This window comes from Lithobates pipiens, unplaced genomic scaffold, assembly GCF_037356315.1.
Source record: "Lithobates pipiens isolate NorthernLeopardFrog02 unplaced genomic scaffold, aLitPip1_a1.2 Scaffold_1, whole genome shotgun sequence".
In the NCBI taxonomy this organism is placed as follows: domain Eukaryota; kingdom Metazoa; phylum Chordata; class Amphibia; order Anura; family Ranidae; genus Lithobates; species Lithobates pipiens.
The window spans coordinates 62690388-62718342 of NW_027507685.1; the positions used below are offsets into that span (position 1 = coordinate 62690388).

Genomic DNA, 27955 nt, shown 5'->3' on the forward strand with positions numbered 1-27955 from the left:
TTTGATCTTTATGTAGGATGTGCAAAGTTTTTGGATTTTTTTTCATGTTTTTTTGTCGGTGACATGGTAGCATGAAAACACAGCGGGAGTGGTGATTGTAGTTCAAGCTAAATGTGTAAACAGATTGTCAGAAGTGGGATTTGAACCCACGCCTCCATTTGGAGACCAGAACACCCACACAATGTGAAGAAACAGCTCTTGAGTCTGGCGCCTTAGACCACTCGGCCATCCTGACAAGATATATTGAGGTGCTATGGCTTCCTCTGGAAATATCATCTACTCGTGGTACTCTATTGATCTATTACCATTGTCAAGGAGCTGTATGAACACTCTGAACCTAGGCCCTTTTGCAAATGCACTTCTTAAAGCATTACCTTGCACCAAGTCATACATTTCAGATCCTTTCTACCAAATCTCCTTGAGCAAAAAAAGTAGAAGATGTCCCAGGTGATCTTCGAGTGTTTGGTTGATCCGGGCGCCACAAACCAGAATAATGTCCTTGTGGCAGACCGCGTGGCCTAATGGATAAGGCGTCTGACTTCGGATCAGAAGATTGAGGGTTCGAGTCCCTTCGTGGTTGTTTTCTATGCTGCTTTCCAGTTCCTTCCTGTGACCTTCACTCGTAAATTCTTGCTTTAGCCATAACAACGTGCTTCTTGCTGGAGGCTTCCAATTTGCTGAAGCCCAGAGCCTCCAAACAGAAGTAAATCATAAAGTGGAAGTAAACCAATTGATTTAAGGGTTTCAAAACACAGTTACATGCCTGGAATCCCGGGATTGATAACTGTCCCATTTGCTTGTGTTCTCAACCAAACTATCAAATCATCAAATGGCTGGTGTCATAACTTAAATATGCCTAAAATGGGAGAGCAACTGAGTATGTGCAGAGCAGGTTGAAACAGCGTATTACTGGATTTCAAAGTGTATAGAAGCATATTTTTTAATGTTTTACATGAGTATATATGCAAAATGGGACAACCGGAAGAGATGTAGCAGGACTTACTTTTCTGACTAAAGTTGCACTTTAAATGACAGATTTAACAGCATGGTCTAGCAGATTTTCCTCAAGAATTTGATCTTTATGTAGGATGTGCAAAGTTTTTGGATTTTTTTTCATGTTTTTTTGTCGGTGACATGGTAGCATGAAAACACAGCGGGAGTGGTGATTGTAGTTCAAGCTAAATGTGTAAACAGATTGTCAGAAGTGGGATTTGAACCCACGCCTCCATTTGGAGACCAGAACACCCACACAATGTGAAGAAACAGCTCTTGAGTCTGGCGCCTTAGACCACTCGGCCATCCTGACAAGATATATTGAGGTGCTATGGCTTCCTCTGGAAATATCATCTACTCGTGGTACTCTATTGATCTATTACCATTGTCAAGGAGCTGTATGAACACTCTGAACCTAGGCCCTTTTTCAAATGCACTTCTTAAAGCATGACCTTGCACCAAGTCATACATTTCAGATCCTTTCTACCAAATCTCCTTGAGCAAAAAATGTAGAAGATGTCCCAGGTGATCTTCGAGTGTTTGGTTGATCCGGGCGCCACAAACCAGAATCATGTCCTTGTGGCAGACCGCGTGGCCTAATGGATAAGGCGTCTGACTTCGGATCAGAAGATTGAGGGTTCGAGTCCCTTCGTGGTCGTTTTCTATGCTGCTTTCCAGTTCCTTCCTGTGACCTTCACTCGTAAATTCTTGCTTTAGCCATAACAACGTGCTTCTTGCTGGAGGCTTCCAATTTGCTGAAGCCCAGAGCCTCCAAACAGAAGTAAATCATAAAGTGGAAGTAAACCAATTGATTTAAGGGTTTCAAAACACAGTTACATGCCTTGAATCCCGGGATTGATAACTGTCCCATTTGCTTGTGTTCTCAACCAAACTATCAAATCATCAAATGGCTGGTGTCATAACTTAAATATGCCTAAAATGGGAGAGCAACTGAGTATGTGCAGAGCAGGTTGAAACAGCGTATTACTGGATTTCAAAGTGTATAGAAGCATATTTTTTAATGTTTTACATGAGTATATATGCAAAATGGGACAACCGGAAGAGATGTAGCAGGACTTACTTTTCTGACTAAAGTGTCACTTTAAATGACAGATTTAACAGCATGGTCTAGCAGATTTTCCTCAAGAATTTGATCTTTATGTAGGATGTGCAAAGTTTTTGGATTTTTTTTCATGTTTTTTTGTCGGTGACATGGTAGCATGAAAACACAGCGGGAGTGGTGATTGTAGTTCAAGCTAAATGTGTAAACAGATTGTCAGAAGTGGGATTTGAACCCACGCCTCCATTTGGAGACCAGAACACCCACACAATGTGAAGAAACAGCTCTTGAGTCTGGCGCCTTAGACCACTCGGCCATCCTGACAAGATATATTGAGGTGCTATGGCTTCCTCTGGAAATATCATCTACTCGTGGTACTCTATTGATCTATTACCATTGTCAAGGAGCTGTATGAACACTCTGAACCTAGGCCCTTTTTCAAATGCACTTCTTAAAGCATGACCTTGCACCAAGTCATACATTTCAGATCCTTTCTACCAAATCTCCTTGAGCAAAAAATGTAGAAGATGTCCCAGGTGATCTTCGAGTGTTTGGTTGATCCGGGCGCCACAAACCAGAATCATGTCCTTGTGGCAGACCGCGTGGCCTAATGGATAAGGCGTCTGACTTCGGATCAGAAGATTGAGGGTTCGAGTCCCTTCGTGGTCGTTTTCTATGCTGCTTTCCAGTTCCTTCCTGTGACCTTCACTCGTAAATTCTTGCTTTAGCCATAACAACGTGCTTCTTGCTGGAGGCTTCCAATTTGCTGAAGCCCAGAGCCTCCAAACAGAAGTAAATCATAAAGTGGAAGTAAACCAATTGATTTAAGGGTTTCAAAACACAGTTACATGCCTTGAATCCCGGGATTGATAACTGTCCCATTTGCTTGTGTTCTCAACCAAACTATCAAATCATCAAATGGCTGGTGTCATAACTTAAATATGCCTAAAATGGGAGAGCAACTGAGTATGTGCAGAGCAGGTTGAAACAGCGTATTACTGGATTTCAAAGTGTATAGAAGCATATTTTTTAATGTTTTACATGAGTATATATGCAAAATGGGACAACCGGAAGAGATGTAGCAGGACTTACTTTTCTGACTAAAGTGTCACTTTAAATGACAGATTTAACAGCATGGTCTAGCAGATTTTCCTCAAGAATTTGATCTTTATGTAGGATGTGCAAAGTTTTTGGATTTTTTTTCATGTTTTTTTGTCGGTGACATGGTAGCATGAAAACACAGCGGGAGTGGTGATTGTAGTTCAAGCTAAATGTGTAAACAGATTGTCAGAAGTGGGATTTGAACCCACGCCTCCATTTGGAGACCAGAACACCCACACAATGTGAAGAAACAGCTCTTGAGTCTGGCGCCTTAGACCACTCGGCCATCCTGACAAGATATATTGAGGTGCTATGGCTTCTTCTGGAAATATCATCTACTCGTGGTACTCTATTGATCTATTACCATTGTCAAGGAGCTGTATGAACACTCTGAACCTAGGCCCTTTTGCAAATGCACTTCTTAAAGCATTACCTTGCACCAAGTCATACATTTCAGATCCTTTCTACCAAATCTCCTTGAGCAAAAAAAGTAGAAGATGTCCCAGGTGATCTTCGAGTGTTTGGTTGATCCGGGCGCCACAAACCAGAATCATGTCCTTGTGGCAGACCGCGTGGCCTAATGGATAAGGCGTCTGACTTCGGATCAGAAGATTGAGGGTTCGAGTCCCTTCGTGGTCGTTTTCTATGCTGCTTTCCAGTTCCTTCCTGTGACCTTCACTCGTAAATTCTTGCTTTAGCCATAACAACGTGCTTCTTGCTGGAGGCTTCCAATTTGCTGAAGCCCAGAGCCTCCAAACAGAAGTAAATCATAAAGTGGAAGTAAACCAATTGATTTAAGGGTTTCAAAACACAGTTACATGCCTGGAATCCCGGGATTGATAACTGTCCCATTTGCTTGTGTTCTCAACCAAACTATCAAATCATCAAATGGCTGGTGTCATAACTTAAATATGCCTAAAATGGGAGAGCAACTGAGTATGTGCAGAGCAGGTTGAAACAGCGTATTACTGGATTTCAAAGTGTATAGAAGCATATTTTTTAATGTTTTACATGAGTATATATGCAAAATGGGACAACCGGAACAGATGTAGCAGGACTTACTTTTCTGACTAAAGTTGCACTTTAAATGACAGATTTAACAGCATGGTCTAGCAGATTTTCCTCAAGAATTTGATCTTCATGTAGGATGTGCAAAGTTTTTGGATTTTTTTTCATGTTTTTTTGTCGGTGACATGGTAGCATGAAAACACAGCGGGAGTGGTGATTGTAGTTCAAGCTAAATGTGTAAACAGATTGTCAGAAGTGGGATTTGAACCCACGCCTCCATTTGGAGACCAGAACACCCACACAATGTGAAGAAACAGCTCTTGAGTCTGGCGCCTTAGACCACTCGGCCATCCTGACAAGATATATTGAGGTGCTATGGCTTCCTCTGGAAATATCATCTACTCGTGGTACTCTATTGATCTATTACCATTGTCAAGGAGCTGTATGAACACTCTGAACCTAGGCCCTTTTGCAAATGCACTTCTTAAAGCATTACCTTGCACCAAGTCATACATTTCAGATCCTTTCTACCAAATCTCCTTGAGCAAAAAAAGTAGAAGATGTCCCAGGTGATCTTCGACTGTTTGGTTGATCCGGGCGCCACAAACCAGAATCATGTCCTTGTGGCAGACCGCGTGGCCTAATGGATAAGGCGTAAGGCTTCGGATCAGAAGATTGAGCGTTCGAGTCCTTTCGTGGTTGTTTTCTATGCTGCTTTCCAGTTCCTTCCTGTGACCTTCACTCGTAAATTCTTGCTTTAGCCATAACAACGTGCTTCTTGCTGGAGGCTTCCAATTTGCTGAAGCCCAGAGCCTCCAAACAGAAGTAAATCATAAAGTGGAAGTAAACCAATTGATTTAAGGGTTTCAAAACACAGTTACATGCCTGGAATCCCGGGATTGATAACTGTCCCATTTGCTTGTGTTCTCAACCAAACTATCAAATCAACAAATGGCTGGTGTCATAACTTAAATATGCCTAAAATGGGAGAGCAACTGAGTATGTGCAGAGCAGGTTGAAACAGCGTATTACTGGATTTCAAAGTGTATAGAAGCATATTTTTTAATGTTTTACATGAGTATATATGCAAAATGGGACAACCGGAAGAGATGTAGCAGGACTTACTTTTCTGACTAAAGTGTCACTTTAAATGACAGATTTAACAGCATGGTCTAGCAGATTTTCCTCAAGAATTTGATCTTTATGTAGGATGTGCAAAGTTTTTGGATTTTTTTTCAAGTTTTTTTGTCGGTGACATGGTAGCATGAAAACACAGCGGGAGTGGTGATTGTAGTTCAAGCTAAATGTGTAAACAGATTGTCAGAAGTGGGATTTGAACCCACGCCTCCATTTGGAGACCAGAACACCCACACAATGTGAAGAAACAGCTCTTGAGTCTGGCGCCTTAGACCACTCGGCCATCCTGACAAGATATATTGAGGTGCTATGGCTTCCTCTGGAAATATCATCTACTCGTGGTACTCTATTGATCTATTACCATTGTCAAGGAGCTGTATGAACACTCTGAACCTAGGCCCTTTTGCAAATGCACTTCTTAACCACTTTCAGACCGGACCATTTTGCTGGTAAATGACCAGAGGTCTTTTTACACTTTGGCACTGCGCTGCTTTAACTGGTAATTGCGCGGTCATGCAATGTTGTACCCAAACAAAATTTGCGTCCTTTTCTTCCCACAAATAGAGCTTTTTTTTGATGGTATTTGATTGCCTCTGCGATTTTTATTTTTTGCGATATAAACGTAAAAAGACCGCAAATTTTGAAAAATAAAGATATTTTCTACTTTTTGTTATTAGAAAAATCCAATAAACTCAATTTTAGTCATACATTTAGGCCAAAATGTATTCAGCCACATGTCTTTGGTAAAAAAAAAGTCAATAATTGTATATTTATTGGTTTGCGCAAAAGTTGTCACATCTACAAACTAAGGTACGTTTTCTGGAATTTACGCAGCTTTTAGTTTACGACTGCCTATCTCATTTCTTGAGGTGCTAAAATGGCAGGGCAGTACAAAACCCCCCCAAATGACCCCATTTTGGAAAGTAGACCCCCTAAGGAAATTGATAAGAGGCATGTTGAGCCCATTGAATATTTTATTTTTTTGCCTCAAGCGATTGAATAATGACAAAAAAAAAAAATTTTTTTTTTTTTTTACACAAAGTTGTCACTAAATGATATATTGCTCACACATGCTATGGGCGTATGTGAAATGACACCCCAAAATAAATTCTGCTGCTTCTCCTGAGTACGGGGATACCACATATGTGGGACTTTTTGGGAGCCTAGCCGCGTACGGGGCCCCGAAAACCAAGCACCGCCTTCAGGCTTTCTAAGGGCGTAAATTTTTGAGTTCACTTCTCACTACCTATTACAGTTTTGAAGGCCATAAAATGCCAAGATGGCACAAAACCCCCACAAATGACCCCATTTTAGAAAGTAGACACCCCAAGCTATTTGCTGAGAGGCATGTTGAGTTCATGGAATATTTTATTTATATTTTGCCACAAGTTGCGGGAAAATTACAAACTTTTTTTTTTTTTTTTTTTTTTTCACAAAGTTGTCACTAAATGATATATTGCTCACACATGCCATGGGCATATGTGAAATGACACCCCAAAATAAATTCTGCTGCTTCTCCTGAGTACGGGGATACCACATATGTGGGACTTTTTGGGAGCCTAGCCGCGTACGGGGCCCCGAAAACCAAGCACCGCCTTCAGGCTTTCTAAGGGCGTAAATATTTGACTTCACTCCTCACTACCTATTACAGTTTTGAAGGCCATAAAATGCCAAGATGGCACAAAACCCCCACAAATGACCCCATTTTAGAAAGTAGACACCCCAAGCTATTTGCTGAGAGGCATGTTGAGTCCATGGAATATTTTATATTTTGCCACAAGTTGCGGGAAAATTACAAACTTTTTTTTTTTTTTTTTTTTTTCACAAAGTTGTCACTGAATGATATATTGCTCACGCATGCCATGGGCATATGTGAAATGACACCCCAAAATAAATTCTGCTGCTTCTCCTGAGTACGGGGATACCACATATGTGGGACTTTTTGGGAGCCTAGCCGCGTACGGGGCCCCGAAAACCAAGCACCGCCTTCAGGCTTTCTAAGGGCGTTACAGTTTTGAAGGCCATAAAATGCCAAGATGGCACAAACCCCCCCCAAATGACCCCATTTTGGAAAGTAGACACCCCTAAATTTAGGGGTACACTAGTGAGACTAGGTAATAAATGGCGGGTGCCCTGAAACTATAAAAAAATAACTAACCAACCAGCGTCACCTGTAACAGTTATATGGTGATCACTGGTGAAAGGGTTAACTAGGGGGCAATCAGGGGGCTTTATGCGGTAGTATATGGGGGTCCCTGGCGCTATAAAAAGCTGCGGCGAACCTAAATACCTACCTGCCTAACTAGCGTCACCTGTGACACTAATACAGCGATCAGAAAAACGATCGCTTATTAGGCTGGGTTCACACTGGAGCGATGCGGGAACGCCACGAATGCGCGGCGGGTTCCCGCATCGCATGCCTCCCGGCGGCAGTTCACACTGCCCTATGCGAACTGCTGGGAGTGTCAGTGAAATGTTACTGACACCCCCAGATCAGTTCGCATATCGCAGTGCGATCTGCAAACTCGGATCGCATGGTATGAACACCCATGCGATCCGATTCTGCTGCGGGCCAAAAAAAGGGTCCCGTGCGAATTTGCGGCGGGTGCGGCGGGTGTGGCGGGTGCGGCGAATGGCTGAACTCGAATCGCACAGAGATCGGATGTGATTTGCACTGCAGTGCGGTGCGAATCACATCCGTTCTCAAACCGCTGCAATCTGAACCCAGCCTTAGTGACACTGGCGACGGGGGGTGATCACGGGGTTAAACCTTTATTGGGGGGGTTAGGGGGGTACCTTAGAACTAAAGGGGGCTAACCCTAACTGCCCTAACAGTTATTAGTCACAAATGACACCCGCCGGGTGATCAGGGGGTTAAACCTTTATTAGGTAATAAATGGCGGGTGCCCTGAAACTATAAAAAAATAACTAACCAACCAGCGTCACCTGTAACAGTTATATGGTGATCACTGGTGAAAGGGTTAACTAGGGGGCAATCAGGGGGCTTTATGCGGTAGTATATGGGGGTCCCTGGCGCTATAAAAAGCTGCGGCGAACCTAAATACCTACCTGCCTAACTAGCGTCACCTGTGACACTAATACGGCGATCAGAAAAATGATCGCTTATTAGGCTGGGTTCACACTGGAGCGATGCGGAAACGCCGCGAATCCGCGGCGGGTTCCCGCATCGCATGCCTCCCGGCGGCAGTTCACACTGCCCTATGCGAACTGCTGGGAGTGTCAGTGAAATGTTACTGACACCCCCAGATCAGTTCGCATATCGCAGTGCGATCTGCAAACTCGGATCGCATGGTGTGAACACCCATGCGATCCGATTCTGCTGCGGGCCAAAAAAAGGGTCCCGTGCGAATTTGCGGCGGGTGCGGCGGGTGTGGCGGGTGCGGCGAATGGCTGAACTCGAATCGCACAGAGATCGGATGTGATTTGCACTGCAGTGCGGTGCGAATCACATTCGTTCTCATAAACCGCTGCAATGTGAACCCAGCCTTAGTGACACTGGCGACGGGGGGTGATCACGGGGTTAAACCTTTATTGGGGGGGTTAGGGGGGTACATTAGAACTAAAGGGGGCTAACTCTAACTGCCCTAACAGTTATTACAGTCACAAATGACACCAATGCAAAAAAAAAAAAAAAAAAAAAAAAAAATGACATTGGTGTCACTGTGACTGGGGGGCAGGGGTAATTGGGGGGGTGATCGGGGGGTAAAGGGGGGGTGTGAGTGTGCCTGGCATGTTCTACTGTGTGTGTAGAGTGTTGGTGCAACTCACCGATCCGCTCTCCTCCGTGTCGGAACGGAAAATACCGACACGGAGGAGAGAATACATCACTTCCTCTCCTGTGTTTACATTACAGGAGAGGAAGTGATGTCACGGGGGATTTCCATTCGTCGAGAGCGATCGCGAGGGGGTGGCCATGAATGAATGGCCGCCCCCTCATCCCGGATCGCTCTCGAAGAAATGCCGACCGCCGCAGGCCCCCCACCCGCGGGCAGGCAGGGACTTATATATACGCCCATATGCCTGCCCGTGCCATTCTGCCGACGTATATCGTCGTGCGGCGGTCGGCAAGTGGTTAAAGCATGACCTTGCACCAAGTCATACATTTCAGATCCTTTCTACCAAATCTCCTTGAGCAAAAAAAGTAGAAGATGTCCCAGGTGATCTTCGAGTGTTTGGTTGATCCGGGCGCCACAAACCAGAATCGTGTCCTTGTGGCAGACCGCGTGGCCTAATGGATAAGGCGTCTGACTTCGGATCAGAAGATTGAGGGTTCGAGTCCCTTCGTGGTCGTTTTCTATGCTGCTTTCCAGTTCCTTCCTGTGACCTTCACTCGTAAATTCTTGCTTTAGCCATAACAACGTGCTTCTTGCTGGAGGCTTCCAATTTGCTGAAGCCCAGAGCCTCCAAACAGAAGTAAATCATAAAGTGGAAGTAAACCAATTGATTTAAGGGTTTCAAAACACAGTTACATGCCTGGAATCCCGGGATTGATAACTGTCCCATTTGCTTGTGTTCTCAACCAAACTATCAAATCATCAAATGGCTGGTGTCATAACTTAAATATGCCTAAAATGGGAGAGCAACTGAGTATGTGCAGAGCAGGTTGAAACAGCGTATTACTGGATTTCAAAGTGTATAGAACCATATTTTTAAATGTTTTACATGAGTATATATGCAAAATGGGACAACCGGAAGAGATGTAGCAGGACTTACTTTTCTGACTAAAGTGTCACTTTAAATGACAGATTTAACAGCATGGTCTAGCAGATTTTCCTCAAGAATTTGATCTTTATGTAGGATGTGCAAAGTTTTTGGATTTTTTTTCATGTTTTTTTGTCGGTGACATGGTAGCATGAAAACACAGCGGGAGTGGTGATTGTAGTTCAAGCTAAATGTGTAAACAGATTGTCAGAAGTGGGATTTGAACCCACGCCTCCATTTGGAGACCAGAACACCCACACAATGTGAAGAAACAGCTCTTGAGTCTGGCGCCTTAGACCACTCGGCCATCCTGACAAGATATATTGAGGTGCTATGGCTTCCTCTGGAAATATCATCTACTCGTGGTACTCTATTGATCTATTACCATTGTCAAGGAGCTGTATGAACACTCTGAACCTAGGCCCTTTTGCAAATGCACTTCTTAAAGCATGACCTTGCACCAAGTCATACATTTCAGATCCTTTCTACCAAATCTCCTTGAGCAAAAAAAGTAGAAGATGTCCCAGGTGATCTTCGACTGTTTGGTTGATCCGGGCGCCACAAACCAGAATCATGTCCTTTTGGCAGACCGCGTGGCCTAATGGATAAGGCGTAAGGCTTCGGATCAGAAGATTGAGCGTTCGAGTCCTTTCGTGGTTGTTTTCTATGCTGCTTTCCAGTTCCTTCCTGTGACCTTCACTCGTAAATTCTTGCTTTAGCCATAACAACGTGCTTCTTGCTGGAGGCTTCCAATTTGCTGAAGCCCAGAGCCTCCAAACAGAAGTAAATCATAAAGTGGAAGTAAACCAATTGATTTAAGGGTTTCAAAACACCGTTACATGCCTGGAATCCCGGGATTGATAACTGTCCCATTTGCTTGTGTTCTCAACCAAACTATCAAATCATCAAATGGCTGGTGTCATAACTTAAATATGCCTAAAATGGGAGAGCAACTGAGTATGTGCAGAGCAGGTTGAAACAGCGTATTACTGGATTTCAAAGTGTATAGAAGCATATTTTTTAATGTTTTACATGAGTATATATGCAAAATGGGACAACCGGAAGAGATGTAGCAGGACTTACTTTTCTGACTAAAGTGTCACTTTAAATGACAGATTTAACAGCATGGTCTAGCAGATTTTCCTCAAGAATTTGATCTTTATGTAGGATGTGCAAAGTTTTTGGATTTTTTTTCATGTTTTTTTGTCGGTGACATGGTAGCATGAAAACACAGCGGGAGTGGTGATTGTAGTTCAAGCTAAATGTGTAAACAGATTGTCAGAAGTGGGATTTGAACCCACGCCTCCATTTGGAGACCAGAACACCCACACAATGTGAAGAAACAGCTCTTGAGTCTGGCGCCTTAGACCACTCGGCCATCCTGACAAGATATATTGAGGTGCTATGGCTTCCTCTGGAAATATCATCTACTCGTGGTACTCTATTGATCTATTACCATTGTCAAGGAGCTGTATGAACACTCTGAACCTAGGCCCTTTTGCAAATGCACTTCTTAAAGCATGACCTTGCACCAAGTCATACATTTCAGATCCTTTCTACCAAATCTCCTTGAGCAAAAAAAGTAGAAGATGTCCCAGGTGATCTTCGAGTGTTTGGTTGATCCGGGCGCCACAAACCAGAATCATGTCCTTGTGGCAGACCGCGTGGCCTAATGGATAAGGCGTCTGACTTCGGATCAGAAGATTGAGGGTTTGAGTCCCTTCGTGGTCGTTTTCTATGCTGCTTTCCAGTTCCTTCCTGTGACCTTCACTCGTAAATTCTTGCTTTAGCCATAACAACGTGCTTCTTGCTGGAGGCTTCCAATTTGCTGAAGCCCAGAGCCTCCAAACAGAAGTAAATCATAAAGTGGAAGTAAACCAATTGATTTAAGGGTTTCAAAACACAGTTACATGCCTGGAATCCCGGGATTGATAACTGTCCCATTTGCTTGTGTTCTCAACCAAACTATCAAATCATCAAATGGCTGGTGTCATAACTTAAATATGCCTAAAATGGGAGAGCAACTGAGTATGTGCAGAGCAGGTTGAAACAGCGTATTACTGGATTTCAAAGTGTATAGAAGCATATTTTTTAATGTTTTACATGAGTATATATGCAAAATGGGACAACCGGAAGAGATGTAGCAGGACTTACTTTTCTGACTAAAGTTGCACTTTAAATGACAGATTTAACAGCATGGTCTAGCAGATTTTCCTCAAGAATTTGATCTTTATGTAGGATGTGCAAAGTTTTTGGATTTTTTTTCATGTTTTTTTGTCGGTGACATGGTAGCATGAAAACACAGCGGGAGTGGTGATTGTAGTTCAAGCTAAATGTGTAAACAGATTGTCAGAAGTGGGATTTGAACCCACGCCTCCATTTGGAGACCAGAACACCCACACAATGTGAAGAAACAGCTCTTGAGTCTGGCGCCTTAGACCACTCGGCCATCCTGACAAGATATATTGAGGTGTTATGGCTTCCTCTGGAAATATCATCTACTCGTGGTACTCTATTGATCTATTACCATTGTCAAGGAGCTGTATGAACACTCTGAACCTAGGCCCTTTTGCAAATGCACTTCTTAAAGCATGACCTTGCACCAAGTCATACATTTCAGATCCTTTCTACCAAATCTCCTTGAGCAAAAAAAGTAGAAGATGTCCCAGGTGATCTTCGAGTGCTTGGTTGATCCGGGCGCCACAAACCAGAATCATGTCCTTGTGGCAGACCGCGTGGCCTAATGGATAAGGCGTCTGACTTCGGATCAGAAGATTGAGGGTTCGAGTCCCTTCGTGGTCGTTTTCTATGCTGCTTTCCAGTTCCTTCCTGTGACCTTCACTCGTAAATTCTTGCTTTAGCCATAACAACGTGCTTCTTGCTGGAGGCTTCCAATTTGCTGAAGCCCAGAGCCTCCAAACAGAAGTAAATCATAAAGTGGAAGTAAACCAATTGATTTAAGGGTTTCAAAACACAGTTACATGCCTGGAATCCCGGGATTGATAACTGTCCCATTTGCTTGTGTTCTCAACCAAACTATCAAATCATCAAATGGCTGGTGTCATAACTTAAATATGCCTAAAATGGGAGAGCAACTGAGTATGTGCAGAGCAGGTTGAAACAGCGTATTATTGGATTTCAAAGTGTATAGAACCATATTTTTAAATGTTTTACATGAGTATATATGCAAAATGGGACAACCGGAAGAGATGTAGCAGGACTTACTTTTCTGACTAAAGTGTCACTTTAAATGACAGATTTAACAGCATGGTCTAGCAGATTTTCCTCAAGAATTTGATCTTTATGTAGGATGTGCAAAGTTTTTGGATTTTTTTTCATGTTTTTTTGTCGGTGACATGGTAGCATGAAAACACAGCGAGAGTGGTGATTGTAGTTCAAGCTAAATGTGTAAACAGATTGTCAGAAGTGGGATTTGAACCCACGCCTCCATTTGGAGACCAGAACACCCACACAATGTGAAGAAACAGCTCTTGAGTCTGGCGCCTTAGACCACTCGGCCATCCTGACAAGATATATTGAGGTGCTATGGCTTCCTCTGGAAATATCATCTACTCGTGGTACTCTATTGATCTATTACCATTGTCAAGGAGCTGTATGAACACTCTGAACCTAGGCCCTTTTGCAAATGCACTTCTTAAAGCATGACCTTGCACCAAGTCATACATTTCAGATCCTTTCTACCAAATCTCCTTGAGCAAAAAATGTAGAAGATGTCCCAGGTGATCTTCGAGTGTTTGGTTGATCCGGGCGCCACAAACCAGAATCATGTCCTTGTGGCAGACCGCGTGGCCTAATGGATAAGGCGTCTGACTTCGGATCAGAAGATTGAGGGTTCGAGTCCCTTCGTGGTCGTTTTCTATGCTGCTTTCCAGTTCCTTCCTGTGACCTTCACTCGTAAATTCTTGCTTTAGCCATAACAACGTGCTTCTTGCTGGAGGCTTCCAATTTGCTGAAGCCCAGAGCCTCCAAACAGAAGTAAATCATAAAGTGGAAGTAAACCAATTGATTTAAGGGTTTCAAAACACAGTTACATGCCTTGAATCCCGGGATTGATAACTGTCCCATTTGCTTGTGTTCTCAACCAAACTATCAAATCATCAAATGGCTGGTGTCATAACTTAAATATGCCTAAAATGGGAGAGCAACTGAGTATGTGCAGAGCAGGTTGAAACAGCGTATTACTGGATTTCAAAGTGTATAGAAGCATATTTTTTAATGTTTTACATGAGTATATATGCAAAATGGGACAACCGGAAGAGATGTAGCAGGACTTACTTTTCTGACTAAAGTTGCACTTTAAATGACAGATTTAACAGCATGGTCTAGCAGATTTTCCTCAAGAATTTGATCTTTATGTAGGATGTGCAAAGTTTTTGGATTTTTTTTCATGTTTTTTTGTCGGTGACATGGTAGCATGAAAACACAGCGGGAGTGGTGATTGTAGTTCAAGTTAAATGTGTAAACAGATTGTCAGAAGTGGGATTTGAACCCACGCCTCCATTTGGAGACCAGAACACCCACACAATGTGAAGAAACAGCTCTTGAGTCTGGCGCCTTAGACCACTCGGCCATCCTGACAAGATATATTTAGGTGCTATGGCTTCCTCTGGAAATATCATCTACTCGTGGTACTCTATTGATCTATTACCATTGTCAAGGAGCTGTATGAACACTCTGAACCTAGGCCCTTTTGCAAATGCACTTCTTAAAGCATGACCTTGCACCAAGTCATACATTTCAGATCCTTTCTACCAAATCTCCTTGAGCAAAAAAAGTAGAAGATGTCCCAGGTGATCTTCGAGTGTTTGGTTGATCCGGGCGCCACAATCCAGAATCATGTCCTTGTGGCAGACCGCGTGGCCTAATGGATAAGGCGTCTGACTTCGGATCAGAAGATTGAGGGTTCGAGTCCCTTCGTGGTCGTTTTCTATGCTGCTTTCCAGTTCCTTCCTGTGACCTTCACTCGTAAATTCTTGCTTTAGCCATAACAACGTGCTTCTTGCTGGAGGCTTCCAATTTGCTGAAGCCCAGAGCCTCCAAACAGAAGTAAATCATAAAGTGGAAGTAAACCAATTGATTTAAGGGTTTCAAAACACAGTTACATGCCTGGAATCCCGGGATTGATAACTGTCCCATTTGCTTGTGTTCTCAACCAAACTATCAAATCATCAAATGGCTGGTGTCATAACTTAAATATGCCTAAAATGGGAGAGCAACTGAGTATGTGCAGAGCAGGTTGAAACAGCGTATTACTGGATTTCAAAGTGTATAGAACCATATTTTTAAATGTTTTACATGAGTATATATGCAAAATGGGACAACCGGAAGAGATGTAGCAGGACTTACTTTTCTGACTAAAGTGTCACTTTAAATGACAGATTTAACAGCATGGTCTAGCAGATTTTCCTCAAGAATTTGATCTTTATGTAGGATGTGCAAAGTTTTTGGATTTTTTTTCATGTTTTTTTGTCGGTGACATGGTAGCATGAAAACACAGCGGGAGTGGTGATTGTAGTTCAAGCTAAATGTGTAAACAGATTGTCAGAAGTGGGATTTGAACCCACGCCTCCATTTGGAGACCAGAACACCCACACAATGTGAAGAAACAGCTCTTGAGTCTGGCGCCTTAGACCACTCGGCCATCCTGACAAGATATATTGAGGTGCTATGGCTTCCTCTGGAAATATCATCTACTCGTGGTACTCTATTGATCTATTACTATTGTCAAGGAGCTGTATGAACACTCTGAACTAGTGATGGACGAACTTCCGACGGGACGTTTCGCGAACGCGAAACGCGAACGGACACAAACGTTCGCGAAAACGACCGTTCGCCGCGGGCTCCATTGACTTCAATGGGAGGCGAATTTCGCAAACCTTTAGGTCGAATTTGCGGCCACGGGGTAATTATTAGGGGGTAGCACGTAGTCCCACCACCTGGACAATAGCATAATACATGTATGAGGTGAATTTGGGATCGATAACTACAAGCATTTTTTTTTTATTTGGGAAATTGTTCTGACAATTCAGGACTATGGAGCTAATGAAGGCAATGGAGGAGAGGGAAGGTCAGGGACCAGGGTAGGCAAACAAGAGGGTGCAGGAGATACAGAGCACTGACAGCAGCACCGTAATACAGAGCACTGACATCAGCACCGTGACATACAGCGCTGACAGCAGCTCCGTGACATACAGCGCTGACAGCAGCTCCGTGACATACAGCGCTGACAGCAGCTCCGTGACATACAGCGCTGACAGCAGCTCCGTGACATACAGCGCTGACAGCAGCTCCGTGACATACAGCGCTGACAGCAGCACCGTGACATACAGCGCTGACAGCAGCTCCGTGACATACAGCGCTGACAGCAGCTCCGTGACATACAGCGCTGACAGCAGCTCCGTGACATACAGCACTGACAGCAGCTCCGTGACATACAGCGCTGACAGCAGCTCCGTGACATACAGCGCTGACAGCAGCACCGTGACATACAGCGCTGACAGCAGCTCCGTGACATACAGCGCTGACAGCAGCTCCGTGACATACAGCGCTGACAGCAGCTCCGTGACATACAGCGCTGACAGCAGCTCCGTGACATACAGCGCTGACAGCAGCTCCGTGACATACAGCGCTGACAGCAGCTCCGTGACATACAGCGCTGACAGCAGCTCCGTGACATACAGCGCTGACAGCAGCTCCGTGACATACAGCGCTGACAGCAGCTCCGTGACATACAGCGCTGACAGCAGCTCCGTGACATACAGCGCTGACAGCAGCACCGTAAGCAGCCCCAGGAGGAAGTCAGCACAGCACAGGGATGGTGTGATCCCCTCATAATAAGAACCCCCAGGAGGAAGTCAGCACAGCACAGGGATGGTGGGAGCCCCTCATAATAAGAACACCCAGGAGGAAGTCAGCACAGCACAGGGATGGTGGGAACCCCTCATAATAAGCAGCCCCAGTAGAAATATGACACCGCTCAACCTCTTCAAAGAGGAGGGTAGGGGCATATAGTACGGTGTGCTTTTTTGGGTCAGGGAAGTGAGCCAAATGAATTAAGAAGGTCTGTGTGCTTGATTCCAAAAATTGTTTATAGACATATACATGGTCTACTGATCACATGTGTTGAATTCCTCCGAGATCCATGCCTCATTCATTTTTAGAAATGTGAGGTAGTTAACACTGTGGTGAGCTAGGCGAGTACGCTTATCGGTCACAATCCCCCCTGCTGCGCTGAACGTCCTTTCGGACAGGACACTGGATGAGGGGCAAGCCAACAGTTCGATTGCAAATTGGGCAAGCTCTGGCCAGAGGTCAAGCCTGCCCACCCAGTAGTCTAGGGGTTCATCACTCCTCAGAGCGTCCACATCGGCCGTTAACCCAATGTAGTCGGACACCTGACGGTCTAGGCGTTCCCTGATGCTGGATCCGGATGACACCTGTCGATGGGTCGGCTGAAAGAATGACCTCATATCCGAAGTCACCAACACATCTTCAAACCGGCCTCTTCTTGCAGGCGCTGTTGGATTGGTACCCGCAAATCCTTCTCTGGGAGTGGGAATTGCTCCTCTGCCAGCGCACGCAAAAGCAGAATGCAGCATTTCTCGAAGCAAGGCCTGGAAGTGCTGCATTCTGACAGCCCTCTGCGACGGCGGTAACATTTCCGCCATTTTGTGTTTGTACCGGGGGTCTAAGTACGTTGCCACCCAGTACTGGTCCTTGACCCTCATGCTTTTTATACGGGGGTCCCTATTAAAACACTGGAGCATGAAGGCCCCCATTTGCACTAAAGTGGAAGCGGTGTGGTGGCCTGGCTCCTGCTCATCATCCAGGATAATGTCGTCCTCTTCATTCTCCTCTCCCCATCCTCGCACAACAGGGATCCCAGAAAGGTTTAAAGCATGCTCTTCTTGCTCCTGCTCATCCGCCCCGGCACCATCCTCCTCTGACTCCTCATCAGACTCCTGTTGTTGACTTGTCTCAGATAGAGTAGCCCCCCCTGGGAATTCATCCAGCATTGCGACTTCCTCATCTTCCCGCTCCTGCTCCTCCACAGCCTGATCAATGACACGACGCAATGCACGCTCCAGAAAGAAGGCATAAGGTACCATGTCACTGATGGCGCCATGGCTGCGACTGACCAGTTTGGTGATCTCCTCAAATGGCCGCAGAAGTCTGCATGTGTCGCGCATGAGCAGCCACTGGCGCGGTGAAAAAAAACCCAGCTCCCCAGAACCGTTTCTTTCGCAGAGTTCATACAGGTAGACGTTAACTGCACGTTTCTGCTGGAGCAGCCTATCAAGCATATAGAAGGTTGAGTTCCATCGCGTCGGGCAATCGCAAATAAGACGTCTGACCGGCAGATGGTGTCGCCGCTGAATGTCAGCAAGGCGAGCCATGGCCGTGTAAGATCTTCTGAAATGGGCCGAGATTTTCCTTGCCTGCCGCAAGATGTCCTGGACCCCAGGGTATTTGACAAGGAATCGCTGCACGACCAAGTTTAAGACGTGTGCCATGCACGGCACGTGCGTGATTTTGCCCTGTTTCAATGCGCTAAGCAGATTGGCACCGTTGTCACACACCACTTTACCAACTGTCAAATTGAGCGGTGTTAGCCACTCATCTGCCTGTGAACGCAAAGCTGAAAGGAGTGCCGGGCCAGTGTGGCTCTTTGCTTCCAGGCACAACAGACGCAGCACGGCATGGCAACGTCTCACCTGGCATGTGGAATAGGTTCTGGGGAGCTTGGGCGGTGCAGTGGAAGAGACGCTAGCAGCGGAAAAGGAGGAGGCAGCTGAGGAGGAGAGGGAGGAGGATGGAGTAGGAGGAGGAGAAGAAGAGTCAGGCCTGCATGCAATCCGTGGCGGTAAAACCAAATCTACACGGGTGCCACGGGTTACATGCTTGACGGCCGTCAGAAGGTTCACCCAGTGGGCAGTAAAACTGATATACCTTCCCTGCCCGTGTTTGCTAGACCACGTGTCTGTGGTCAGATGTATCTTGGCACCGACACTGTGTGCCAGAGATACATTCACTTGCCGCTGAACATGGCCATATAGCTCTGGGATGCCCTTCTCTGAGAAATACTTCCTTCCTGGGACCTTCCATTGTGGTGTTCCAATGGCCACAAATTTGCGAAAGGCCTCCGAGTCCACCAGTTTATATGGCAGTAGTTGGCGGGCTATGAGTTCTGACAAGCCAGCCGCCAACCGTTGGGCAAGAGGGTTATCCGGCGTCATCATTTTTTTACGCTCAAACATTAGGCCCACGGAAGCCTGCCTTTTTGCAGAAAAATGTGAGCTTGGCGTGATGGAAGGTGGAGTGGAGGACAATTGTGAGGAGAGAGGAGAAGGAGAAGTAGAAGACGAGGCTGGACGGTGAGAGCCTGCAGTGTGGCTTTGTGTGTTCCGTTGCTCCCACTGGGCTCGGTGATGGCTGCTCATGTGCCTTCTTAAGGCGGTCGTCCCTAGGTGAGTATTGGGCTTACCGCGACTAACGCGTTGACTGCAAAGATTGCAGATGGCAACGCTATTGTCAGCAGCGGACACGTTAAAAAAAGCCCACACTGCGGAGCCATGTGCCGGTGTCCTGGGAGCGCCAGATGTGACCGTACATGGTCGATGACTCGCTCCTGATACATTTGCAGTCTGCTTTGTCCCTGCTGTGCAATGTAAGTCATTGCTGCTTCTCCTCCCTATCTGCTGGTCCATATCTCCCTCTGAACTCCCCTCCTCTTCCTCTCTTGTGGGCACCCACGTGACATCACTAGACACGTCATCATCAACGTCACCTTCCCCACCGCTATAAGTAGAGTAGGCAGCAACACCGGGGACCAACCTCCTCCTTGGGCTGATCTGGGTACTGGCGTCAGACTGCTGAGTAGCGCTTGTTGCTACCTCCTCTTCCTGATCCAATACCAAGAGTGGCTGCGCATCAGAAATGTCCTCTTGATATGGATCGGAAAATAATTCCAGTGACTCAAGCGGAAGGTATGTGGTGGTGGTGGTGGTGGTCGTGTTGTTGGTGGTAGTGTCTTTGGGGGTGCACATAGCAGAGAGTGAAGAAGAGGGTGCAGATCGAGAGGATGAGGAGGGTGCAGAAGAGTAAGGCTGAGCGAGCCACTCAACCAAGTCTGGTGCATCCTTTAAAGTAATTGAACGCACCTTCTGCAACTTCCCACTTTGGCTCAAGCCTGTTGCTCCTGCCCTACCCCTACCACCCCTGCGGAAGGGCCTGCCTCTTCCTCTGCATGTCATTTTTTAAATGACCCTGTGACAAAACTCTTAGTCCCTATACCGCTGAAGGACTGCTGCAGTATAGGTGAGCGGTCAGCAGTGGTGCACGTCAACCCTATCTATTGTGGACCTATAGCGGTCCTTACAGAACAGCAGACTGTACCGCACTCAAGCCTATGTACCGTAGCACCCTATACCAAGTTACCAGTCCTTATAAGAACTTTTGTGGACCAAGCAGGTTGTGTATTAGTGTTTAGCAGACTGTACGTCAGTCCCTATACCGCTGAAGGACTGCTGCAGTATAGGGCAGCGGTCAGCAGTGGTGCACGTCAACCCTATCTATTGTGGACCGATAGCGGTCCTTACAGAACAGCAGACTGTACCGCACTCAAGCCTATGTACCGTAGCACCCTATACCAAGTTACCAGTCCTTATAAGAACTTTTGTGGACCAAGCAGGTTGTGTATTAGTGTTTAGCAGACTGTACGTCAGTCCCTATACCGCTGAAGGACTGCTGCAGTATAGGGCAGCGGTCAGCAGTGGTGCACGTCAACCCTATCTATTGTGGACCGATAGCGGTCCTTACAGAACAGCAGACTGTACCGCACTCAAGCCTATGTACCGTAGCACCCTATACCAAGTTACCAGTCCTTATAAGAACTTTTGTGGAACAAGCAGGTTGTGTGTTAGTGATTAGCAGACTGTACGTCAGTCCCTATACCGCTGAAGGACTGCTGCAGTATAGGTGAGCGGTCAGCAGTGGTGCACGTCAACCCTATCTATTGTGGACCGATAGCGGTCCTTACAGAACAGCAGACTGTACCGCACTCAAGCCTATGTACCGTAGCACCCTATACCAAGTTACCAGTCCTTATAAGAACTTTTGTGGACCAAGCAGGTTGTGTATTAGTGTTTAGCAGACTGTACGTCAGTCCCTATACCGCTGAAGGACTGCTGCAGTATAGGGCAGCGGTCAGCAGTGGTGCACGTCAACCCTATCTATTGTGGACCGATAGCGGTCCTTACAGAACAGCAGACTGTACCGCACTCAAGCCTATGTACCGTAGCACCCTATACCAAGTTACCAGTCCTTATAAGAACTTTTGTGGACCAAGCAGGTTGTGTATTAGTGTTTAGCAGACTGTACGTCAGTCCCTATACCGCTGAAGGACTGCTGCAGTATAGGGCAGCGGTCAGCAGTGGTGCACGTCAACCCTATCTATTGTGGACCGATAGCGGTCCTTACAGAACAGCAGACTGTACCGCACTCAAGCCTATGTACCGTAGCACCCTATACCAAGTTACCAGTCCTTATAAGAACTTTTGTGGAACAAGCAGGTTGTGTGTTAGTGATTAGCAGACTGTACGTCAGTCCCTATACCGCTGAAGGACTGCTGCAGTATAGGTGAGCGGTCAGCAGTGGTGCACGTCAACCCTATCTATTGTGGACCGATAGCGGTCCTTACAGAACAGCAGACTGTACCACACTCAAGCCTATGTACCGTAGCACCCTATACCAAGTTACCAGTCCTTATAAGAACTTTTGTGGACCAAGCAGGTTGTGTATTAGTGTTTAGCAGACTGTACGTCAGTCCCTATACCGCTGAAGGACTGCTGCAGTATAGGGCAGCGGTCAGCAGTGGTGCACGTCAACCCTATCTATTGTGGACCGATAGCGGTCCTTACAGAACAGCAGACTGTACCGCACTCAAGCCTATGTACCGTAGCACCCTATACCAAGTTACCAGTCCTTATAAGAACTTTTGTGGACCAAGCAGGTTGTGTATTAGTGTTTAGCAGACTGTACGTCAGTCCCTATACCGCTGAAGGACTGCTGCAGTATAGGGCAGCGGTCAGCAGTGGTGCACGTCAACCCTATCTATTGTGGACCGATAGCGGTCCTTACAGAACAGCAGACTGTACCGCACTCAAGCCTATGTACCGTAGCACCCTATACCAAGTTACCAGTCCTTATAAGAACTTTTGTGGAACAAGCAGGTTGTGTGTTAGTGATTAGCAGACTGTACGTCAGTCCCTATACCGCTGAAGGACTGCTGCAGTATAGGTGAGCGGTCAGCAGTGGTGCACGTCAACCCTATCTATTGTGGACCGATAGCGGTCCTTACAGAACAGCAGACTGTACCGCACTCAAGCCTATGTACCGTAGCACCCTATACCAAGTTACCAGTCCTTATAAGAACTTTTGTGGACCAAGCAGGTTGTGTATTAGTGTTTAGCAGACTGTACGTCAGTCCCTATACCGCTGAAGGACTGCTGCAGTATAGGGCAGCGGTCAGCAGTGGTGCACGTCAACCCTATCTATTGTGGACCGATAGCGGTCCTTACAGAACAGCAGACTGTACCGCACTCAAGCCTATGTACCGTAGCACCCTATACCAAGTTACCAGTCCTTATAAGAACTTTTGTGGACCAAGCAGGTTGTGTATTAGTGTTTAGCAGACTGTACGTCAGTCCCTATACCGCTGAAGGACTGCTGCAGTATAGGGCAGCGGTCAGCAGTGGTGCACGTCAACCCTATCTATTGTGGACCGATAGCGGTCCTTACAGAACAGCAGACTGTACCGCACTCAAGCCTATGTACCGTAGCACCCTATACCAAGTTACCAGTCCTTATAAGAACTTTTGTGGACCAAGCAGGTTGTGTATTAGTGTTTAGCAGACTGTACGTCAGTCCCTATACCGCTGAAGGACTGCTGCAGTATAGGGCAGCGGTCAGCAGTGGTGCACGTCAACCCTATCTATTGTGGACCGATAGCGGTCCTTACAGAACAGCAGACTGTACCGCACTCAAGCCTATGTACCGTAGCACCCTATACCAAGTTACCAGTCCTTATAAGAACTTTTGTGGAACAAGCAGGTTGTGTGTTAGTGATTAGCAGACTGTACGTCAGTCCCTATACCAATGAAGGACTGCTGCAGTATAGGGCAGCGGTCAGCAGTAGTGCACGGCAACCCTATGTATTGTGGACCGATAGCGGTCCTTACAGAACAGCAGACTGTACTGCACTCAGGCCTATGTACCGTAGCACCCTATACCAAGTTACCAGTCCTTATAAAAACTTTTGTGGACCAAGCAGGTTGTGTGTTAGTGTTTAGCAGACTGTGCGTCAGTCCCTATACCGCTGAAGGACTGCTGCAGTATAGGGCAGCGGTCAGCAGTAGTGCACGGCAACCCTATGTATTGTGGACCGATAGCGGTCCTTACAGAACAGCAGACTGTAACGCACTCAGGCCTATGTACCGTAGCACCCTATACCAAGTTACCAGTCCTTATAAGAACTTTTGTGGACCAAGCAGGTTGTGTGTTAGTGATTAGCAGACTGTACGTCAGTCCCTATACCAATGAAGGACTGCTGCAGTATAGGGCAGCGGTCAGCAGTAGTGCACGGCAACCCTATGTATTGTGGACCGATAGCGGTCCTTACAGAACAGCAGACTGTAACGCACTCAGGCCTATGTACCGTAGCACCCTATACCAAGTTACCAGTCCTTATAAAAACTTTTGTGGACCAAGCAGGTTGTGTGTTAGTGTTTAGCAGACTGTGCGTCAGTCCCTATACCGCTGAAGGACTGCTGCAGTATAGGGCAGCGGTCAGCAGTAGTGCACGGCAACCCTATGTATTGTGGACCGATAGCGGTCCTTACAGAACAGCAGACTGTAACGCACTCAGGCCTATGTACCGTAGCACCCTATACCAAGTTACCAGTCCTTATAAGAACTTTTGTGGACCAAGCAGGTTGTGTGTTAGTGATTAGCAGACTGTACGTCAGTCCCTATACCAATGAAGGACTGCTGCAGTATAGGGCAGCGGTCAGCAGTAGTGCACGGCAACCCTATGTATTGTGGACCGATAGCGGTCCTTACAGAACAGCAGACTGTAACGCACTCAGGCCTATGTACCGTAGCACCCTATACCAAGTTACCAGTCCTTATAAGAACTTTTGTGGACCAAGCAGGTTGTGTGTTAGTGATTAGCAGACTGTACGTCAGTCCCTATACCAATGAAGGACTGCTGCAGTATAGGGCAGCGGTCAGCAGTAGTGCACGGCAACCCTATGTATTGTGGACCGATAGCGGTCCTTACAGAACAGCAGACTGTAACGCACTCAGGCCTATGTACCGTAGCACCCTATACCAAGTTACCAGTCCTTATAAGAACTTTTGTGGACCAAGCAGGTTGTGTGTTAGTGATTAGCAGACTGTACGTCAGTCCCTATACCAATGAAGGACTGCTGCAGTATAGGGCAGCGGTCAGCAGTAGTGCACGGCAACCCTATGTATTGTGGACCGATAGCGGTCCTTACAGAACAGCAGACTGTACTGCACTCAGGCCTATGTACCGTAGCACCCTATACCAAGTTACCAGTCCTTATAAAAACTTTTGTGGACCAAGCAGGTTGTGTGTTAGTGTTTAGCAGACTGTGCGTCAGTCCCTATACCGCTGAAGGACTGCTGCAGTATAGGGCAGCGGTCAGCAGTAGTGCACGGCAACCCTATGTATTGTGGACCGATAGCGGTCCTTACAGAACAGCAGACTGTAACGCACTCAGGCCTATGTACCGTAGCACCCTATACCAAGTTACCAGTCCTTATAAGAACTTTTGTGGACCAAGCAGGTTGTGTGTTAGTGATTAGCAGACTGTACGTCAGTCCCTATACCAATGAAGGACTGCTGCAGTATAGGGCAGCGGTCAGCAGTAGTGCACGGCAACCCTATGTATTGTGGACCGATAGCGGTCCTTACAGAACAGCAGACTGTACTGCACTCAGGCCTATGTACCGTAGCACCCTATACCAAGTTACCAGTCCTTATAAGAACTTTTGTGGACCAAGCAGGTTGTGTGTTAGTGATTAGCAGACTGTACGTCAGTCCCTATACCAATGAAGGACTGCTGCAGTATAGGGCAGCGGTCAGCAGTAGTGCACGGCAACCCTATGTATTGTGGACCGATAGCGGTCCTTACAGAACAGCAGACTGTACTGCACTCAGGCCTATGTACCGTAGCACCCTATACCAAGTTACCAGTCCTTATAAGAACTTTTGTGGACCAAGCAGGTTGTGTATTAGTGTTTAGCAGACTGTGCGTCAGTCCCTATACCGCTGAAGGACTGCTGCAGTATAGGGCAGCGGTCAGCAGTAGTGCACGGCAACCCTATGTATTGTGGACCGATAGCGGTCCTTACAGAACAGCAGACTGTACTGCACTCAGGCCTATGTACCGTAGCACCCTATACCAAGTTACCAGTCCTTATAAGAACTTTTGTGGACCAAGCAGGTTGTGTATTAGTGTTTAGCAGACTGTGCGTCAGTCCCTATACCGCTGAAGGACTGCTGCAGTATAGGGCAGCGGTCAGCAGTAGTGCACGGCAACCCTATGTATTGTGGACCGATAGCGGTCCTTACAGAACAGCAGACTGTACCGCACCCAAGCCTATGTACCGTAGCACCCTAGACAGACCAAGTTACCAGTCCTGATAAAGAGCTTTGTGGAACAAGTGAGTTGTGAATGATTAGCAGACTGCAGCAGAAGGGCAGCAGTCAAGTATAATATTCTTTCTATATTTGGAAGAAAGAATATTATACGTGTACAAGCCTATTACCGTACCACTGATACCAGTCCTGAAAAGAACCTTTGTGGAACTAATAGTAACAGCAAGTCTTTAAAATTATCCTCACTGCCTGACACACTGCTTCCTGCCTGTCCCTATACAAATTGGCAAAAAAGAGTAGGCTGGAACGATTAGCTGGAACAGCTCTTTTGTGGACCTGATAGTAACAGCTAATGATGATGATGATGATGATGATGAAGAAAGACTAATCTGGCTGAGCTGTCCCTAAAATAGCAGCATACAGCGCTCTGTCCCTTTATCTAAACTGACAAAAGAAACTCAGGCTGCTGACCTAACACCTATACCAGTCCTGAAAAGAACTTTTGTGTACCAAATAGCTAGCGTTTTCTCTGTCCCTACTCCACACAGGATCCTTTCCCTACAGTGACAGAAGAAAGAATGTAAAATGGCCACCGGATCGGGTGTATTTATAGGTTAGGGGGAATGTCCAAGTGTCCATGAGCTGTCATGTCTCAATTGGTTGTCCTGTAACACATGATAAACGTGTCACGAAAGGTTAAAGTTCTTGTATACATTAAACACGTAAGTCCGCCGGGGCGAACGACGGAAAAAGGCGTTCGAACCCGCGGACGGCGAAAGTCGGAAATTCGCCGCGAAACGACCGCCGGGCGAACCGTTCGGCCATCACTACTCTGAACCTAGGCCCTTTTGCAAATGCACTTCTTAAAGCATGACCTTGCACCAAGTCATACATTTCAGATCCTTTCTACCAAATCTCCTTGAGCAAAAAAAGTAGAAGATGTCCCAGGTGATCTTCGACTGTTTGGTTGATCCGGGCGCCACAAACCAGAATCATGTCCTTGTGGCAGACCGCGTGGCCTAATGGATAAGGCGTAAGGCTTCGGATCAGAAGATTGAGCGTTCGAGTCCTTTCGTGGTTGTTTTCTATGCTGCTTTCCAGTTCCTTCCTGTGACCTTCACTCGTAAATTCTTGCTTTAGCCATAACAACGTGCTTCTTGCTGGAGGCTTCCAATTTGCTGAAGCCCAGAGCCTCCAAACAGAAGTAAATCATAAAGTGGAAGTAAACCAATTGATTTAAGGGTTTCAAAACACAGTTACATGCCTGGAATCCCGGGATTGATAACTGTCCCATTTGCTTGTGTTCTCAACCAAACTATCAAATCATCAAATGGCTGGTGTCATAACTTAAATATGCCTAAAATGGGAGAGCAACTGAGTATGTGCAGAGCAGGTTGAAACAGCGTATTACTGGATTTCAAAGTGTATAGAAGCATATTTTTTAATGTTTTACATGAGTATATATGCAAAATGGGACAACCGGAAGAGATGTAGCAGGACTTACTTTTCTGACTAAAGTGTCACTTTAAATGACAGATTTAACAGCATGGTCTAGCAGATTTTCCTCAAGAATTTGATCTTTATGTAGGATGTGCAAAGTTTTTGGATTTTTTTGTCGGTGACATGGTAGCATGAAAACACAGCGGGAGTGGTGATTGTAGTTCAAGCTAAATGTGTAAACAGATTGTCAGAAGTGGGATTTGAACCCACGCTTCCATTTGGAGACCAGAACACCCACACAATGTGAAGAAACAGCTCTTAAATCTGGCGCCTTAGACCACTCGGCCATCCTGACAAGATATATTGAGGTGCTATGGCTTCCTCTGGAAATATCATCTACTCGTGGTACTCTATTGATCTATTACCATTGTCAAGGAGCTGTATGAACACTCTGAACCTAGGCCCTTTTGCAAATGCACTTCTTAAAGCATGACCTTGCACCAAGTCATACATTTCAGATCCTTTCTACCAAATCTCCTTGAGCAAAAAAAGTAGAAGATGTCCCAGGTGATCTTCGAGTGTTTGGTTGATCCGGGCGCCACAAACCAGAATCATGTCCTTGTGGCAGACCGCGTGGCCTAATGGATAAGGCGTCTGACTTCGGATCAGAAGATTGAGGGTTCGAGTCCCTTCGTGGTCGTTTTCTATGCTGCTTTCCAGTTCCTTCCTGTGACCTTCACTCGTAAATTCTTGCTTTAGCCATAACAACGTGCTTCTTGCTGGAGGCT

At 46.0% G+C, this 27955-nt stretch overlaps 9 non-coding genes across 9 annotated transcripts; 8 read left to right on the forward strand and 1 right to left on the reverse strand.

Annotated features, from left to right (window-relative positions):
* The first annotated feature begins 1578 nt into the window (after positions 1–1578).
* On the forward strand, positions 1579–1651 carry TRNAR-UCG (transfer RNA arginine (anticodon UCG)). The gene has a single exon. It is a non-coding gene; the product is annotated as a tRNA-Arg (tRNA).
* Positions 1652–2649: 998 nt separating this feature from the next.
* On the forward strand, positions 2650–2722 carry TRNAR-UCG (transfer RNA arginine (anticodon UCG)). Its single transcript has one exon. It is a non-coding gene; the product is annotated as a tRNA-Arg (tRNA).
* A 998-nt stretch (positions 2723–3720) lies between these two features.
* On the forward strand, positions 3721–3793 carry TRNAR-UCG (transfer RNA arginine (anticodon UCG)). Its single transcript has one exon. It is a non-coding gene; the product is annotated as a tRNA-Arg (tRNA).
* A 5744-nt stretch (positions 3794–9537) lies between these two features.
* Positions 9538–9610, forward strand: TRNAR-UCG (transfer RNA arginine (anticodon UCG)). The gene has a single exon. It is a non-coding gene; the product is annotated as a tRNA-Arg (tRNA).
* Positions 9611–12750: 3140 nt separating this feature from the next.
* Positions 12751–12823, forward strand: TRNAR-UCG (transfer RNA arginine (anticodon UCG)). Its single transcript has one exon. It is a non-coding gene; the product is annotated as a tRNA-Arg (tRNA).
* A 998-nt stretch (positions 12824–13821) lies between these two features.
* TRNAR-UCG (transfer RNA arginine (anticodon UCG)) lies at positions 13822–13894 on the forward strand. The gene has a single exon. It is a non-coding gene; the product is annotated as a tRNA-Arg (tRNA).
* A 998-nt stretch (positions 13895–14892) lies between these two features.
* On the forward strand, positions 14893–14965 carry TRNAR-UCG (transfer RNA arginine (anticodon UCG)). The gene has a single exon. It is a non-coding gene; the product is annotated as a tRNA-Arg (tRNA).
* Positions 14966–27412: 12447 nt separating this feature from the next.
* TRNAL-UAA (transfer RNA leucine (anticodon UAA)) lies at positions 27413–27522 on the reverse strand. Its single transcript has 2 exons — positions 27485–27522; positions 27413–27458 (listed from the first exon to the last, which is right to left on the reverse strand). It is a non-coding gene; the product is annotated as a tRNA-Leu (tRNA).
* Positions 27523–27794: 272 nt separating this feature from the next.
* On the forward strand, positions 27795–27867 carry TRNAR-UCG (transfer RNA arginine (anticodon UCG)). Its single transcript has one exon. It is a non-coding gene; the product is annotated as a tRNA-Arg (tRNA).
* Positions 27868–27955: the final 88 nt, after the last annotated feature.